The 16,071-nt window shown below is 37.2% G+C and overlaps 1 pseudogene; it reads left to right on the top strand.

The window, feature by feature from the left end:
• The first annotated feature begins 14,005 nt into the window (after nucleotides 1-14,005).
• On the top strand, nucleotides 14,006-15,200 carry LOC126066334 (vimentin-like; annotated as a pseudogene).
• Nucleotides 15,201-16,071: the final 871 nt, after the last annotated feature.

The raw sequence follows: 16,071 nt of genomic DNA on the forward strand, positions 1-16,071 counted from the left end.
TGGACTCTAGATTTTCTGGAGCCATGGAGGATGGATGAATCCCTGAAACTATTGCCCTGAGATGATCTTTAAAGCTTAAACCAAAAATATCCCGTGAAGTCTTCTTAAAACCCAATAATATCAGCTTACCTAGTAAAAAAGGTCTGCCTTGAGCATTATGCTCTTTTAAGAACTACCTATATAGGATCAAACTGACAACAACTCCAAAGATTAGATAGGAACCTTAGAGGGCAGTGAGTTTATGTTAATGAGGGAGGAACAACTCAGAAAAGGAGAATGAGAATGGTTGTGCACAACTCGAAGAATGTAATTAATGTCACTGAATTATACATGTAGAAACTGTTGAATTGGAGTATATTTTGCTATGTATATTCTCAACAGCAACCAAAAAATAAATAAAATTTAGAAAAAAATGAAAAAAGAAATAAACCTCTCTTGAGTTACACCAAAAAAAAAAAAAAAAAAACCTCATTGCCATTGAGTCGGACTCATAGTGACCCTATAGAACAGAGTAGAACTGCCCCATAGAGTTTCCAAGGAGCACCTGCTGGATTTGCAACTGCTAACCTTGTGGTTAGCAGCCATAGCACCTAACCACTATGCCACAAGGGTTTCCTGTAGTTAAAACCTCCCCACAAAGAAAACTTTATGCGAAGATGGCTTTACTGATGAATTCTACATAAAATTTTAAGGAAGAAGTAACATCATTCTAAACAAACTTTCTCATAAAATTGAAGAGATGTCAATTCTTCCTAAATTATTCTATGAGGTAAGAATTATCCTGACCCAAAAGCTAGATGAAGATATTGCAGAAAAGTAAGTAAAATACCAGTATATTTTGTGAATATAGAGACAAAAATCCTTTAAAATTTTAGCAAATCAAATTCAACAATATATGAAAAGGATACATAAACCCATGGTGACCAAATGAGTTTTAACCCAATAATGCAAGATTGGTTATTCCAGGAATGTAAAGTTGATTTATCATTTGAAGATCGATGCAATACTTCATATTAAGAGGCTAAAAAAAACACACACATAAAAAAAGTATGGTCATCTCAATAAATGCAGAACAAAGAATTTGATGAAATCCAACAATTCCCGATAAACACTATAAGCAAACTAAAAATAGAAGATAATTTCACCAACCTGATAAAGGGTACATATACACATAGACACACACACACATATGCACAAACAAAAACCCTACAGCTAACATCATTCTTGATGGTTAAATACTAAACATTTTCACCCTAAGATCAGGAACGAGAAAAAGTTGACTATCCTTACCACTTCTATTCAATATTGTACTACAGGTCCCACCTTAAGCAATTTAAAAAAAAGTTACCTTCCAGTTCATTCTGGCTATAGTGACTCTGTAGGAGAGAGTAGAACTGCCCCACAGGGTTTCCAAGGCTGTAATCTTAATGGAAGCAGACTCTTTCTCCTGCAGAACAACTGGAGTGTTCAGACTGCTGACCTTTCCGTTGGCAGTCAAGCGCTCAACCCCTGTGCCACCAGGGCTCCATCCTTATGCAATAAGGCAAGACAAACAAATAAAAAACATCCCAATAGAAAAGAAGTAAAACATGCAGAAAGCATGATCACCTATGAAGAATACAGAAAAAAAGCTATCAGAACTAGTAAGTGAAGTTATCAAGATCACAGGATACAAGATCGTTATACAAATTGAATTGAATTTCTATTTACTAGCAACAAACACTGGGAAATTGGAAAACAAAAACAAAAACATGGCTTCAAAAATATGAAATAAGGGGGATAAATCTTAAGTGCAATGTCTGTATGATACAAACTATAAAATGTAGTATAGATAAATTAGAGAAAACCTAAATAAATTTTGACATTTACCGTGTTAATGGATCAAAAGCCTAAATAATCTCCCAAAACTGATCTTGAGATTCGATACAATTTCAGTTGAAATATAAGTAGATTATTTTTGGAGAAATTTATACTCATTCTAAAATTCATATGGAAATACAAAGGATGTAGAAGAACAAAACACTTTTTAAAAAGGAGAATAAGAAAGACTAGCATACCTAATTTACATACTTTGGAGCACTTAAACAACTTGACTTCAACAATATTATAAAGCAGTAATAAAGAAAACAGTATTGTATTAGTATAAAAGGAGCCCTCGTGGCACAAATGGTAAGCACTGAGCTGTTAACTGAAAGGTTAGTGGTTTGAACCCACCCAGAGGATCTGCAGTGGAAAGACCTGACGATTTTATCCCATAAAGATTATAGCCTAGAAAAGCTTATGGGACAGTTCTACCCTGTCACATGGGATCACCATGAGAGTTTTCAACTCGCTAAGAGTTGAAACTTGACTCAGTGCCTAACAACAATAACATTAGTGTAAAGATAGTAAAAGAGGTCAGTGTAATAGCTAGTTCAGAAATAGACCCACAGATTGATTTTTTATAATGGTACAAAGTCAATTTAGTGAAGTAATTACAGTCTTTTCAACAGATCTTGCTCAAACAATTGGATATCTTTATACAAAAACTAAGCAAATGGGCTGTGATTTTTACCTCATATCATTAAAAAAATTCAAAACTTAATAACTTTTTTTATAATAATAAGTGTAAATCCTAAAACTATAGAATTTATAAAGGAAAATATAGAAGAATATCTTTTTGACCTTTGTGTATGCAAAGTTTATTAGTGTTGTAGGCAGGATAATGCCCCCTCCCCCAAAGACGTCCATGCCTTAATCCCCAAAGATTACCCTGAATCATTCAAGAAGGCTGAACGTAATCACCAGTTAAGCCAGTTGCCCCTGAGTCGATTCTGACTCATGGTGACCTGTGACGTGTGTCACAGTAGAGCTGTGTTCCATAGAGTTTTCAATAACTTCATTTTTTTGGAACTGGATTTCCAGGTCTTTATTCCAGGGAGCCTCTGGATGGTGAGCAGCTGAAAGTGTTAACTCTTTGCACCACCCTGACACTCCAAATATCATCACAAAGGTTCTTCTTATATGTGGAAGCAGTAGGCAGAAGTGTCAGAGTAAGAGTGTTGTGATGTGACGTGAGAAAAACTCAACTGGCCATGAACCAAGGAATGTGAGAAGACTCTAGAGAGTAAAAAAGGCAAGAAATCAGATTCTCTCCTACAGCCTCCAGGGAGGAAAGCAGCCCTGCTGACACCTTGGTTTTAGCCCAGTGAAACTCATTTCAGACTTCTGACCTCCAGCACTGTAAGATAATAAATTTGTCTTGTCTTAAGCGACTAAGTTTGTGGTCATTTGTTACAAAAGCAATGGGAAACTAATGCAATTAGATATGACACCAAAAACACAATCTATGAAAAACAGTAAATTGAACTTCATAAAAATTCAGAACTTCTGCTCTTTAAAAGTCACTGTTTAGAAAATGAGAAAGCTAAGCTACAGACTGGGAGAAAATATATGCAAATTACATGTCTGAGAAAGGACTTGTATCTGGAATACATAAATTACTCTCAAAACTGAAATATTATAAAACAAACAACTCAATTTAAAATAGGGAAAATATTAAAACCTATATTTCACAAAAGAAGATATCTGGATGCAAAATATGAACTTGAATATATGCTCCAATTCATCAGTCATTGTTGTCATTACTGTTAGATGCTGTTGAATCAATCCCCAGCCATGTGACAAAGTAGAACTGCCCCATAGGGTTTTCTTCCCTGTCATTTTTATGGAAGCAGATTAACAGGTCTTTCTCCCACAGAGCCACTGTGTAGGCTCAAACTGAACCCTTCAGTTAGCAGCTGAGCACTTAAGGCTTGTACCATCAGGGCCCCTTTCATTAGTCATTAGGGAAATGAAAATTAAAATCACAGTAGGATACCACTGTACACCTATTAGAATATCTAAAATGCAAAAAAGACTCACCAGATCAAGTATAGATAAGGATGCAGAAAAGCTGTGCAAAAGGTCTGAAAAGACATTTTACCAAAGAAGATGTATGGGTGGCAATGGAAAGATGCCAATCAGCATTAGTCATTAGGGAAATTCATATTAAACCCACAAACATTTACCACTTCTCACTTAATAAAATGGCTAAAATTAAAAAGACTGCCCATACCATGTGTTGGCAAAGATGTGAAAGCACCTAAATTCTGGTGGCAGGAATGTAAGATGATATAGCCATTTCAGAAAACAGTGGCAATTTTTTCCACAGTTAAACATACACTTACCAGCTGATCTAGCTGTTCCACTCCTAGGTATTTACCCGAGAAAAACGAAAGCATGTGTCCATACAAAAACTTGTACATGAACGTTCATAGCAGCTTTACCTGTAATAGTCAAAAATAGACGGAAACTCAAGCGCCCATTAACAGGTGGACGCATAAAGAAACCAGGGTATGTTTGTACATTGGAATAAACAGTTTATTCCAGCAGTTGAAATAGGATTTTCAATGGCCAATTTTTTGGAAATGGATTACCAGGCTTTTGGAATTGATATTTCGTCAATTCCTGAGGCCTTGTTTTTTGCCAGTCTTCAGTGCAACTTGGACTTCTTCCTTCATTACCATCAGTTCTTGATCTGAAATATTTGAACATTGACCACTTCTTTTTGGTACAGTGACTCTGTGTATTGCTTCCACCTTTTTTTGATGCTTCCCACATCATTCGACGCTTTGCCCATGTTGTTTTTGTCAGGTGCCGTCGAGTTGGTTCCAACTCACAGTGATTCTGTGTACAACAGAATGAAACACTGCCCAGTCCTGCGCCATCCTCACAATCGTTGCTCTGCTTGAGCCCATTGTTGCAGCCACTGTTCCAATCTATCTTGTTGAGGGTCTTCCTCTTTTTCACTGGCCCTCTACTTTACCAAACATGATGTCCTTCTCCAGGGACTGATCCTTCCTGGTAACATGTCCAAAGTATCTAAGACATAGTCTCACCATCCTTGCTTCTAAGGAGCATTGTTGTTGTACTCTTCCAAGGCAAGTTTGTTCCTTCTTTTGGCATTCCATGGTATATTCAATATTCTTCACCACACCACAATTCAAAGGCATCGATTCTTCTTTGGTCTTCCTTTTTGCCCACAGAATCCTTCAAAATTGCAATTCCTTTCTTGAATTTTTTCTTCAATTGTTTTGGTTTCAGAAATGCCAAATGTGTTCCTCCCTTTTGGTGTTCTAACTCCAGGTCTTTGCACATTTCATTATAATACTTTGTCTTTTTGAGCCATACCTTGAAATCTTCTGTTCAGCTTTTTGACATCATCATTTCTTCCATTTGCTTTAGCTACTGTATGTGCAAAAGCAAGTTTCAGAATCTTTTCTGACATCCATTTTGGTCTTTTCTTTCTTCAAAACCCCACTGCTGTCAAGTCGATTCCAACTCATAGCAACCCTATAGGATAGAGTAGAGCCGCCCCATAGAGGTTCCAAGCAGTGCCTGGTGGATTTGAACTGCTGACCTCTTGGTTAGCAGCCGTAGCACTTACCCACTACGCCACCAGGGTTTGTTTCTTACCTGTCTTTTTTTAAGGATGTTTTGCATTCTTCATGCATTATGTCCTTGATATCAGCCTACGACTCACCTGGTCTTTGGTTATTACTGTTTAATGCATTGAATATATTCTTAAGATGGTCTCTAAATTCAGGTGGGATATGCTCAAGGTTATACTTTGACCCTCGTGGGCCTGTTTTAATTTTCTTCAGTTTCAGCTTGAACTTACATATGAGCAATTGATGATCTGTGCTGCAGTCGGCCCGTGTCCTTGTTCTAACTGATGATATTGAGCTTCTCCTTTGTCTCTTTCCATAGATGTATTTGGACTGGATTCCTGTGTACTCCTTCCTTTGAGGTCCATGTGTGTAGTTGCCATTTATGTTGTTGAAAAAAGATATTTGCAATGAATAAGTCATTGACCTTGCAAAATTCTATCACGAGCTTTCTGGAGTTGTTTCTATGACCAAGGCATGTTTTTCAACTACTAATTCTTATTCTTTGTTTCCAACTTTCAAATTCTAATCACCAGTAATTATTAATGTATCTTGATTGCATATATGAAGAATTTCAGACTGCAGAAGTTGGTAAAATTTTCAATTTCTTCATCTTTGGCATTAGTGGTTGATGTGTAAATTTGAATAATAGTGTAACAACTGATCTTTTTTGTAAGAGTATAGGTATTATTCTATTACTGACAGCGTTGTACTTTAGGATAGATCTTATTTTTGGCAATGAATGTGATGCCATTCCTCTTCAATTTGTCATTCCCAGCTTTTTTTTTTTTTTTTAGCATAGTAGACCATATGATTGTCCAATTCAAAATGACAATGCCAGTCCATTTTAGCTCACTAATTACTAGGATATCAATCTTTATGCATTCCATTTCATTTTTGATGACTTCCAATTTTTTTTAATTTTCTTAGAGTCATACTTCATACATTCCATGCTCTGATTATTAAGGGATGATTGTAGCTGTTTCTTTTCATTTCAGCAGATGAAGGTCCCCAAAGTTTGACTTCATCCATATCATTAAGGTCAACTCTACTTTGAGGAGGCAGCTCTTCCCCAGTTTTGAGTGCCTTCCAGCCTGAGGGGCTCATCTTCCAGAGCTGTATCAGACAATGTCCCAATGCTATTTATAACGTTTTCAGTGAGGTTTTTTTTTTTTTTTTTCCCCAGAAGTAGACCACTAGTTTCTTCTTCCTAGTTAGTCTTAGCCTGGATGCTCCACTAAAACTTGTCCACTATGGGTGACCCTGCTGCTATTTGAAATATCAGTGGCCTAACCTCCAGCATCACAAAGACATGCAAGGCACCACAGTATGACAAACTGACAGACAAGTGGTGCTATGATTTCTTACCTCTTAATTATTCAGGGGAAACCCTCGTGGCATAGTGGTTAAGTGCTACGGCTGCTAACTAAAAGGTCAGCATTTGAATCTGCCAGGTTCTCCTTGGAAACTCTATGGGGCAGTTCTACTTTGTCTCATAGGGTTGCTATGATTTGGAATCAACTCAACGGCAGAGGGTTTGTGTTTTTGTGGTAATTCTTCAGGAATAAACAGGAAAATATTTGTCAAAATCTATTACATTAAAACCGTTGAGAGTTGTTTGAATTCTGCTCCATGGGTGAATAGAATCAAATAAAACTCTTCACATTAGAGAATAAAGATTTTCTCTGGTAGTGCTTTATATAATTTCTGCTTTTAATTATTCTCTTTCTTAACTGGACTGGGCCTTAAAGGGTTTTCAGTAGGCCTTCATATTTGCTATTAGGAGGGACTGGCAAATTTAGGTAAATATTGCTGTCAGTTACAATTAATGATATTAAATCCACCAATACCTCAAACAATTATAAAATTAAAAAGTTCTTCAAAACTACAATTGAACTCTGTATATTTTAAATACTTAAAAGCGTATATTTTAACTACAATATTTATATACCGAAATAGGTGTTAAGGAAAAGAAATCACTGTGATTCTGAGTATTTCTTTTGAAGCATTTGTATTTCTCAAAGAAATATATTTTCTCATATAATTTTCAAAATGATAAAAGTAAAGAAAACATCCACACTCTCACCACATATTATTAGTACAGATTAAAATATAAGCAAATAATAAATATAAAAGGATCTTAATTGGCCATCTCTTTAAAAAAAAAAAATTAGGTTCTAAGAAAATGCTGAACCTGGAATGATTTTAGTCTTGTAACTTAACCTTTGAAAAGTCATCAGGATTTCTATGAATCACTTTTTCCCTGTTCTCTGTTGTCCAAGAACTTACCAATATAGCACAGTCACCCAAAAATCCAATGAAAACTCTTAATTGACTCAACAATTGCATACCAGCCTTTCCTTCCAAAACTACTTCTTCCTGAATTTACTCTTTTGGAAAACAGCAATCATCCATGCTGGAAAATTAGTTCATGTTAGTCTTCTCCTTACTTTTAAACTTTCTGTATTAATTGACAAATTCTGTTAATTTTATCCCTTCTATTCTTTTTTTTTTTTATTATTACTCGTTTGTTGGAGTCCTGGTGGCACAGTGATTAAGAGCTTTGGCTGCTAATCAAAAGGTCAGCCACCGGCTGGAAGCCTTATGGGGCAGTTTTACTCTGTCCTATTGGAAACCCTGGTGGTGTAGTGGTTTACTGCTACAGCTTCTAACCAAAAGGTTGGCAGTTTGAATCCACCAGGCTCTCCTTGGGAACTCTATGGGGCCGTTCTACTCTGTACTAGAGGGTCTCTATGAGTTGGAATCGACTTGACAGCTAGGGGTTTGGTTTCAGTTTATAGGGTCGCTATGAGTCGGAATTGACTGGATAGCAACAAATTTGGCTTTTGGTTTTATCCCATCACCAGGAAAAAGTGCTGGTGGTGCTGTGGTTAAGAGCTCTGCTAATAACTGAAAATCAGTGGTTCGAACCCACCATCTCTGGGAGAAAGATGTGGCAGTCACCTTGCATAAAGATTAAAGCCTTGGAAACCCTATGGGGCAGTTCTACTCTGTCCTGTAGGTTGCTATGAGTCTGAATTTATTCAATGGCAATGAGGAATCTATTGCCAGGGCTTTGGGTGGTGAAAAGAATTAACTCCTCAACTACTAGCTGTGAGGCTGGCACTTGGATCCCACCCAGAGGCACCACAGAAGACAGGCCTGGTGATCTGCTACTGAAAGATCATAGTCTCGAAAACCCTATGGAGCAGTTTTACTCTGCACGTATTGGGTTGTCATGAGTTGGAATCAACTCGACAGCAACTAATAACAACACCATTCTACTGCCACTGCTATCATAAGATTCCAGCCTAATTCGTACTATGAAATATGACTGATGACCATGTACATATTCCTGAAGCCCTGATCCAAATGCATAAGCCTTTCAATGATGCCTACATATTAATTTGAGTCTTGTATTCAAGCCTTCGTGATGTGGCATTAACTTATCTATATTGGCAGATTTAATTCCCAAAGTTCCCCAAGAAGAATCATATGTCTATCCAAATAATAATGAATACATATCTATGTATACAATCATGTGTATACATGTGCATATATCTATATCTATGTATACATATATATGAATATGTGTATGTGTGTATAGTTATGAATGTGTACATATAAAACATACTATGCAAATTTCCTGCTCTCTCTGTTGTCAGTTGCTGATGATATCCACCTACACGGAATTTTAATTCTTGACCCAAAATTTGTCAAATATAATCTATATAAATATAGCCTAAAATTTTGACCATATGGACCATTAACAATGACCCATTTTTATATCACATTTTTGGCATTCCTTTGTGTATTCATATTGTAACCACTTCCTTCAGACTCTGCATTGTAATTATTTCTTACATGTTTATCTCCCTCACTACTGTTAAGTCCTTAGAAGACAGGAAAGTTGTTTTCATCTTTGCATTCTTACCAACTAGTAGTAACTAGTACACAAAATGAAACGTCTATTGATATTTGCTCACTGAAATAATAAAAGAACATCACATACATTTGGGTCCACATTATCCCTAAATATTCTGCCACTTTACTTATTCATAAGAAACATAAAATATCACTGTGCTGACAACATGTATGTATTTTCTTCAGGTAGCTTGCTTGCCTTATTAACTATTGGTATCCGTTGTACTTAGAAGAGTAATTGCATATAACACATAAGAAATATTTGTTGAACAAACGCATGATCTAGTATTTAATATGTACAGCCTTTGTACCAGCTACTTTCTACTTCTTATTTCTAATCCTTAGGGAATTCTGGTACTTGGTATTTTATGTCTGAGGAAACAGTCTCAGTGCAACCAGGTATACTATTTAAGATCATAAAGCTAATGAAGAGCAAAGATGAAATTGAAACCTGGCCTTTCTCATTCTAAGACATGTATTCTCTCAATTTTCATGTTCTGACTATTAAAGGTCATGTATGCTCATCTTTTTTTTATGCTCATCTTTGAAAATTATGAAAATACAGATAAATCTAAAGAAAAAAATAAAACCTATGTATAATCTCACATGTCTAGAAATATGCTGTCTTCATTCATAGTTGCTATCAATTATTTTGTCAGTGTATACGTTTTCTCTAGACATGTTGTTGTTGTTAGGTGCTGTCGAGTCAGTTCCGACTCATAGCGACCGTATGCACGACAGAAGGAAACACTGCCCCATCCTGCGCCATCCTTGCAATCATTGTTATGCTTCAGGTCATTGTTGCAGCCACTATGTCAATCCACCTCGCTGAGGGTCTTCCTCTTTTCTGCTGACCCTGTACTCTGCCAAGCAAGATGTTCTTTTCCAGGGACTAATCCCCCCTGACAATATGTCCAAAGCATGTGAGAAGCAGCCTCGCCATCCTTGCCTCTAAGGAGGATTCTGGCTGCACTTGTTTCAAGACAGATTTGTTCTTTCTTTTGGCAGTCCGTGGTATATTCAATATTCTTTGCCAACACCACGAATCAAAGGCATCAACTCTTCTTTGGTCTTCCTTATCATTGTCCAGCTTTCACATGCATATGATACTATTGAAAATACCATGGCTTGGGTTAGGCGCACCTTAGTCTTCCAGGTCATATCTTTGCTCTTCAACACTTTAAAGAGGTCCTTTGAGGCAGGTTTACCCAATGCAATGTGTCTTTTGATTTCTTGACTGCTGCTTCCATGGCTGTTGATTGTGGATCCAAGTAAAATGAAATCCTGGACAACTTCAATCTTTTCTCCGTTTATCATGATGTTGCTCATTGGTCCATTTATGAGGATTTTTGTTCTCTTTATGTTGAGGTGCAATCCATACTGAAGGCTGTGGTCTTTGATCTTCATGAGTAAGTGCTTCAAGTCCTCTTCACTTTCAGCAAGCAAGGTTGTGTCATCTGCATAACACAGGTTGTTAATGAGTCTTCCTCCAATCCTGATGCCCCGTCCTTCTTCATATAGTCCAGTTTCTCGGATTATTTGTTCAGCATACAGATAAAATAGGTATGGTGAAAGAATACAACCCTGACACACACCATTCCTGGCTTTAAACTAATCAGTATCCCCTTGTTCTGTCTGAACAACTGCCTCTTGGTCTATGTAAAGGTTCCTCATGAGCACAATTAAGTGTTCTGGAATTTCCATTCTTCGCAATATTATCCATAGTTTATTATGATCCACACAGTTGAATGCCTTTGCATAGTTAACAAAACACAGGTAAACATCCTTCTGGTATTCTCTGCTTTCAGCCAGGATCTATCTGACATCAGCAACGATATCCCTGGTTCCACTTCCTCTTCTGCCAGGTCCTTCTTCCTAGTCTGTCTTAGTCTGGAAGCTCAGTTGAAACCTGTCCTCCATGGGTGATCCTGCTGGTATCTGTATACCAGAGGCATAGCTTCCAGCATCACAGCAACATGCAAGCCCCCAGAGTATGACAAACTGACAGACACATGGGGGTTTTCTCTAGACATAGTAGCTGAAAATATAAAATTATAGGAAGGAGAACTCATATGGTAGGACAGACAAGGTAGCATCTGTTGAACCAATTACCTTTGTATAGAATCACAACTTAATGAATATATGTGGTTATAACAATGAGAGCCTCTGTTCTAGAAGCTATTATCAAGGCCTAAAGAGATTGTTAAATGGCTTTGCATAAGAGAAAAATGTGAAGGAATCTGTGAGAAGCACGTTAGGGAGAGAAAGTCAAAGGAAAGGGGAGAGATTTGGTCAAATAAAAGAGCACAATTCATGACTTTATATTTTTAAAAAAATGAATGTTAAGAAATTCCCATGTCAAAAACAGCCAAGTGAATTTTAGGTTATCTGTAAAATATTCAAGATTATGATTGCTGTGCTTGTACGTATAACAATCTATGTTTCCTTCAAGTCTTCAGAAATAAATATTTGTTACACAAAGAGCCTTAGATTGCTGGTGCTTTGAAGAATGAAGGACTTAGAGTGCTGTCCAGGGGCAAAACACAGTGTGAAAACACGACAGCTTGCATAGGAGATGAAACAGTAATTCAACTGACACAGGAACTCTTTAGCAGGGGCAGCCAGGAAAAGCAAGTGTATGCCCTTCTCCCAGGTCCATCCTTGTTTCTTCCTAGCCCCATATTCCAAAATAATAATCAGAGACACTGGCAGAGATGAGGGAGAAGTCACAGGTTCTTCACAACCCATAGCCAACTGATGTCTCAGGGCCAACCAAACAGCATATATTTTCTTATGAAATCTTTATTTTTTTCACTTAACAATATAACAAAAATCTTTTTCCTTATTCTTAAAATTCTTCAGTAAAACAAGTTTAATATTATTTATCTCCATCTTTTGCAATTTTTTTTTACTTAACAATGTAGTATTTTCTTCATAGCCAATTTTTTTCATAAGCATAAATTTAAAATTTGTATACTAGTCCATCTTATCTTTATACTCTGTATTGATGAAAATGTAGACTATTTCTAATGCTTAAGTGTCGCTATTTTGAATAATACCTTTACACATAAAGTTTTTAGTTTTGTTGTTGCTATTTGTTTTCTTAGATAGAGTTCTAGAAGTGAAATTAATGGAGAAAAGGGTGTAAACAACTTTAAGATTGAGCAATCTTACAGGATTATCCTCCAAATAAACTACTGATTTGAGAAATATCTGGTCCCATCCTGGAAAATTTATATTAGTCATGCCATCAAATCATTTTAACATAATTATGTGTAGTTTTTTTGTCTGTTCCTCTTAGACAACAGATAAGCATCTCTCTACCAAAGTCTTTGAAAATCATCCCACTCTGGTAAAGACTATTACAGTAAGGCTAGTGGAGAAGCCAATCCATGTGACAAATCAGTGACTCTCAACCATTAGCTGTTTCACCAGTGACTCTTTAAAAAATAAAAAATTAAAAAACTGGATTCCAGTACATTAGAAACCAAAAGCCCACTCTTCCTGAAACCTCTATAGGTTTCCAGGCATTGTCATATTATATTTATCATTTAAGTACATTAAAATTGCACTAGTATAGCCAGGAGTGAATTTTATAGCTCTGAATCTAAAACACAAACAAAAGAAATAATTCTTTTTGTAGCTGAAATTGTAAAAATGCTATTAGATATAAATTGTACTGTGACAACGTAAGTAACCACTATAGCACAAAAACAATAAAAATTGCTCCATTAATATTGAGTACAAAAGTTGATGTGAAAAAACAAGGAAGACAAGATACAATAGATCAACAGTATTTTCAAATGACCACCTAAAATGTAGGTGACAAAGAAATACTATGGATTATTTTCATTGGAGCCAATAGCCATCAGGGTACAGATAGTATTCAAAGACCAAGACGCAAGAGGGAAACAAAGGTGAATGCACCGTTAGCTTAAAAAGGAACCCAAGAGAATATGTGAAACTCTTCACTAAAAAAAAAAAAACTCTTCACTACAGGATAGTAAATAAGCACAAGCAAGGCCGTACTTACCTTGTTTACTGGGTAATCTGTCCTGTCAGGAATTGTAAATATGAAAAGAGGCTTTGATTCTGTAGGAAGGTGTTGTGGAATTGGGAAAGATACGGATGCCAGCCATACCTAGAAGCAGAATCTTTGATGAGATGGAAAAAAAATGTGAAATTGTTCACTGTAGATTACTAAGCAAACACAAGGAAGTTTATGCTTACACTTCTTATTGGATAATCTGCCCCTGGTCACCACTCATCCCCCCATGGACCTCCTCCTATACCAGAACATACAGAATCCAGCCATCCCTCCCCAACCCTCTAGGGGCTCCCACTTGTGCCACTGCCTTTCAGGTGTCCTGTGCCTCCCTGGGCCCCATGTCTGTTGGCTGCTTCCTCCTATTGCAGCACCTGGCCGAGCTACACCAAGGCACCTACTTCACACCAAGCCTGGGGCCCACCACTGTCTGACACACCTGCATACACAGCTCAAACTGCACAAAAATTTTATAGACAGTCATTACATTGTCACCTCCAGTGTCTCCCAGTCCACACCCCCTGAACCCCCAGTGATGTCACTGGGGGGGATCCACTGCCTCTTGGCCATGCACATGCAGAGCGGTGTGCCTGCTTGTGGGTGCTACAGTGCTTCCTAGACTACTTAGTGGCCAAAACTATCACCACTGAGTTCAAGAACACCTGCACTAAGGAGAAAGTGGAGTTGCCAGGAAACTCAATGACCACTTGGACAACTACATGTACAAGTTGTGCTTTCTGGAGCAGCAAAACAAGATCCTGCTGCCCGAGCATGAGCAGCTCAAGGGCCAGAGCAAGTTGCTCCTGGGGGGAACTCTAGGAGTAAGATGTGCAGAAGTTGCCCAGAAAAGTAAATTAACTCACCAAGGACAAATACTATGTGGAGGTAGAGTGAGAAAACCTGGCCAGGGACATCATGAAGCTCTGGAAGAAGCTGCAGGAGGAGATGCTTCAGAGAGAAGAAGCAGAGAGCACCTTGCAATCTTTCAGACAGGATGTTGGCAGTGGTTTTTTGGTATGCTATGATCTCGAATGTAAAGTGTAATCCTTGAAAGAAGATACTGCCTTTGTGAAGAAACTGCATGATGATGAAAACCAAGAGCTGCAGGTCCAGATTCAAGAGCAGCATGTCAAAATCGGTATGAACTTTCCAAGCCTAACCTCATGGACACCCTGCGTGATGTTCGTCAAAAAATGTGGCTGCCAAGAACCTTCAGAAGGCTGAAGAATGGTTTTAATACAAGTTTGCTGATCTCTCCAAGGCTGCTAACCAAAACAATGATGCCCTGTACCAGGTGAAGCAGGAGTCAAATCAGTACGGAGACAGACCCAGCCCCTCAGCTAGGAAGTGGATGCCCTTAATGGAACTAGTAAATCTCTGGAGCACAAGATGCGTGAAATGGAAGAGAACTTTGCTCTTGCAACGAACTACCGAGACTCTATTGGGCTTTTGCAGGATGAGATTCAGAACATGAAGGAAGAAATGGCTGGTTACCTTCATGAAGGCCAAGACCTGATGAATTTTAAAAAGACTTATGACATTGAGATTAGCACCTACAGGAAGCTGCTGGAAGGCAAAGAGAGCAAAATTTTTCCTTCTTTACAAAATTTTTCTTCCCTGGACCTGAGAGAAACCAATTTGGATTCATTCCTTCTTGTTGACACTCAAAAAAAAAAAAAAAAGTGCTCTTGATTAAAATGGTTGGCACTAGAGATGGAAAGGTTATCAACAAAACTTTTGGGCATCGTGGTGATCTTGAATAAAAATTGCACATATTCTGTGCAGCAATATATTACCAGCAAGATTAAAAAATAAATCCATATCTTAAAGAAACATCTTTCAAGTGCCTTTCTGTATTTTTCAGGAGCGCAAGATAGATTTGGAATATGACTAAGCTCTGGTTTGTAAGAATAAACACTCCTAAAATATTTAGGAAAAAAGTTCAGAACATAATCAATCTACAAAGAAGTAGTGCTAAAATGCTTTTTAAAAAATTGCTTTTTTTTCCAGAAAGAATCTGACCAACTTTTTTCTACTTAATAAATGCTTGGAAAATTTCAAGGGGAAAAAAAAAAGAATTACCTGTAGAATTTTAGGAACCAGCAATGCCCAGGACCCCTCTCAGAGACTATGTCTTAATGGATAAGTAGAAAGCTAGGACATCCAGCATTTTTAATTGTTCCTTCTTTGGGTGGGATATCAATTTGGGCCTTAGCAGCAACCAAGTGCATCAGAAATTTTGAATAGGACACAGGCATTTTTTTAAGGTTTCTGGGGGAAACTAATACATAGTCAGGGTTGTGGACCACTCTCTAAAATGGAATTTTACCTCCTTTTTAAAATTGGTTTATAAAAGGATATATGATCCAAGTTAGCAAAAAAAAAAAATTGCAAAGGGAAACTTTTGATAATTGGAGAAACGAAAATATTCTCTGGAGCCTCAATGTCCAGTATGATAGCCACTGAACACATGTTGCTATTGAGTAGGTTCTTAAAATGTGGCTAGTACAACTGAAATGTGATATTTTCTACTTTATTTAATTTTAATGCATTGTAATTTGAAGTTAAAACTGATATTAAAATTTCATTGTCGAAAAACTTTTAAATATATTTGAAAACATTTTGTTATGTGAA

This window comes from Elephas maximus, chromosome 23 (genome assembly GCF_024166365.1).
Source record: "Elephas maximus indicus isolate mEleMax1 chromosome 23, mEleMax1 primary haplotype, whole genome shotgun sequence".
Lineage (NCBI taxonomy): Eukaryota > Metazoa > Chordata > Mammalia > Proboscidea > Elephantidae > Elephas > Elephas maximus.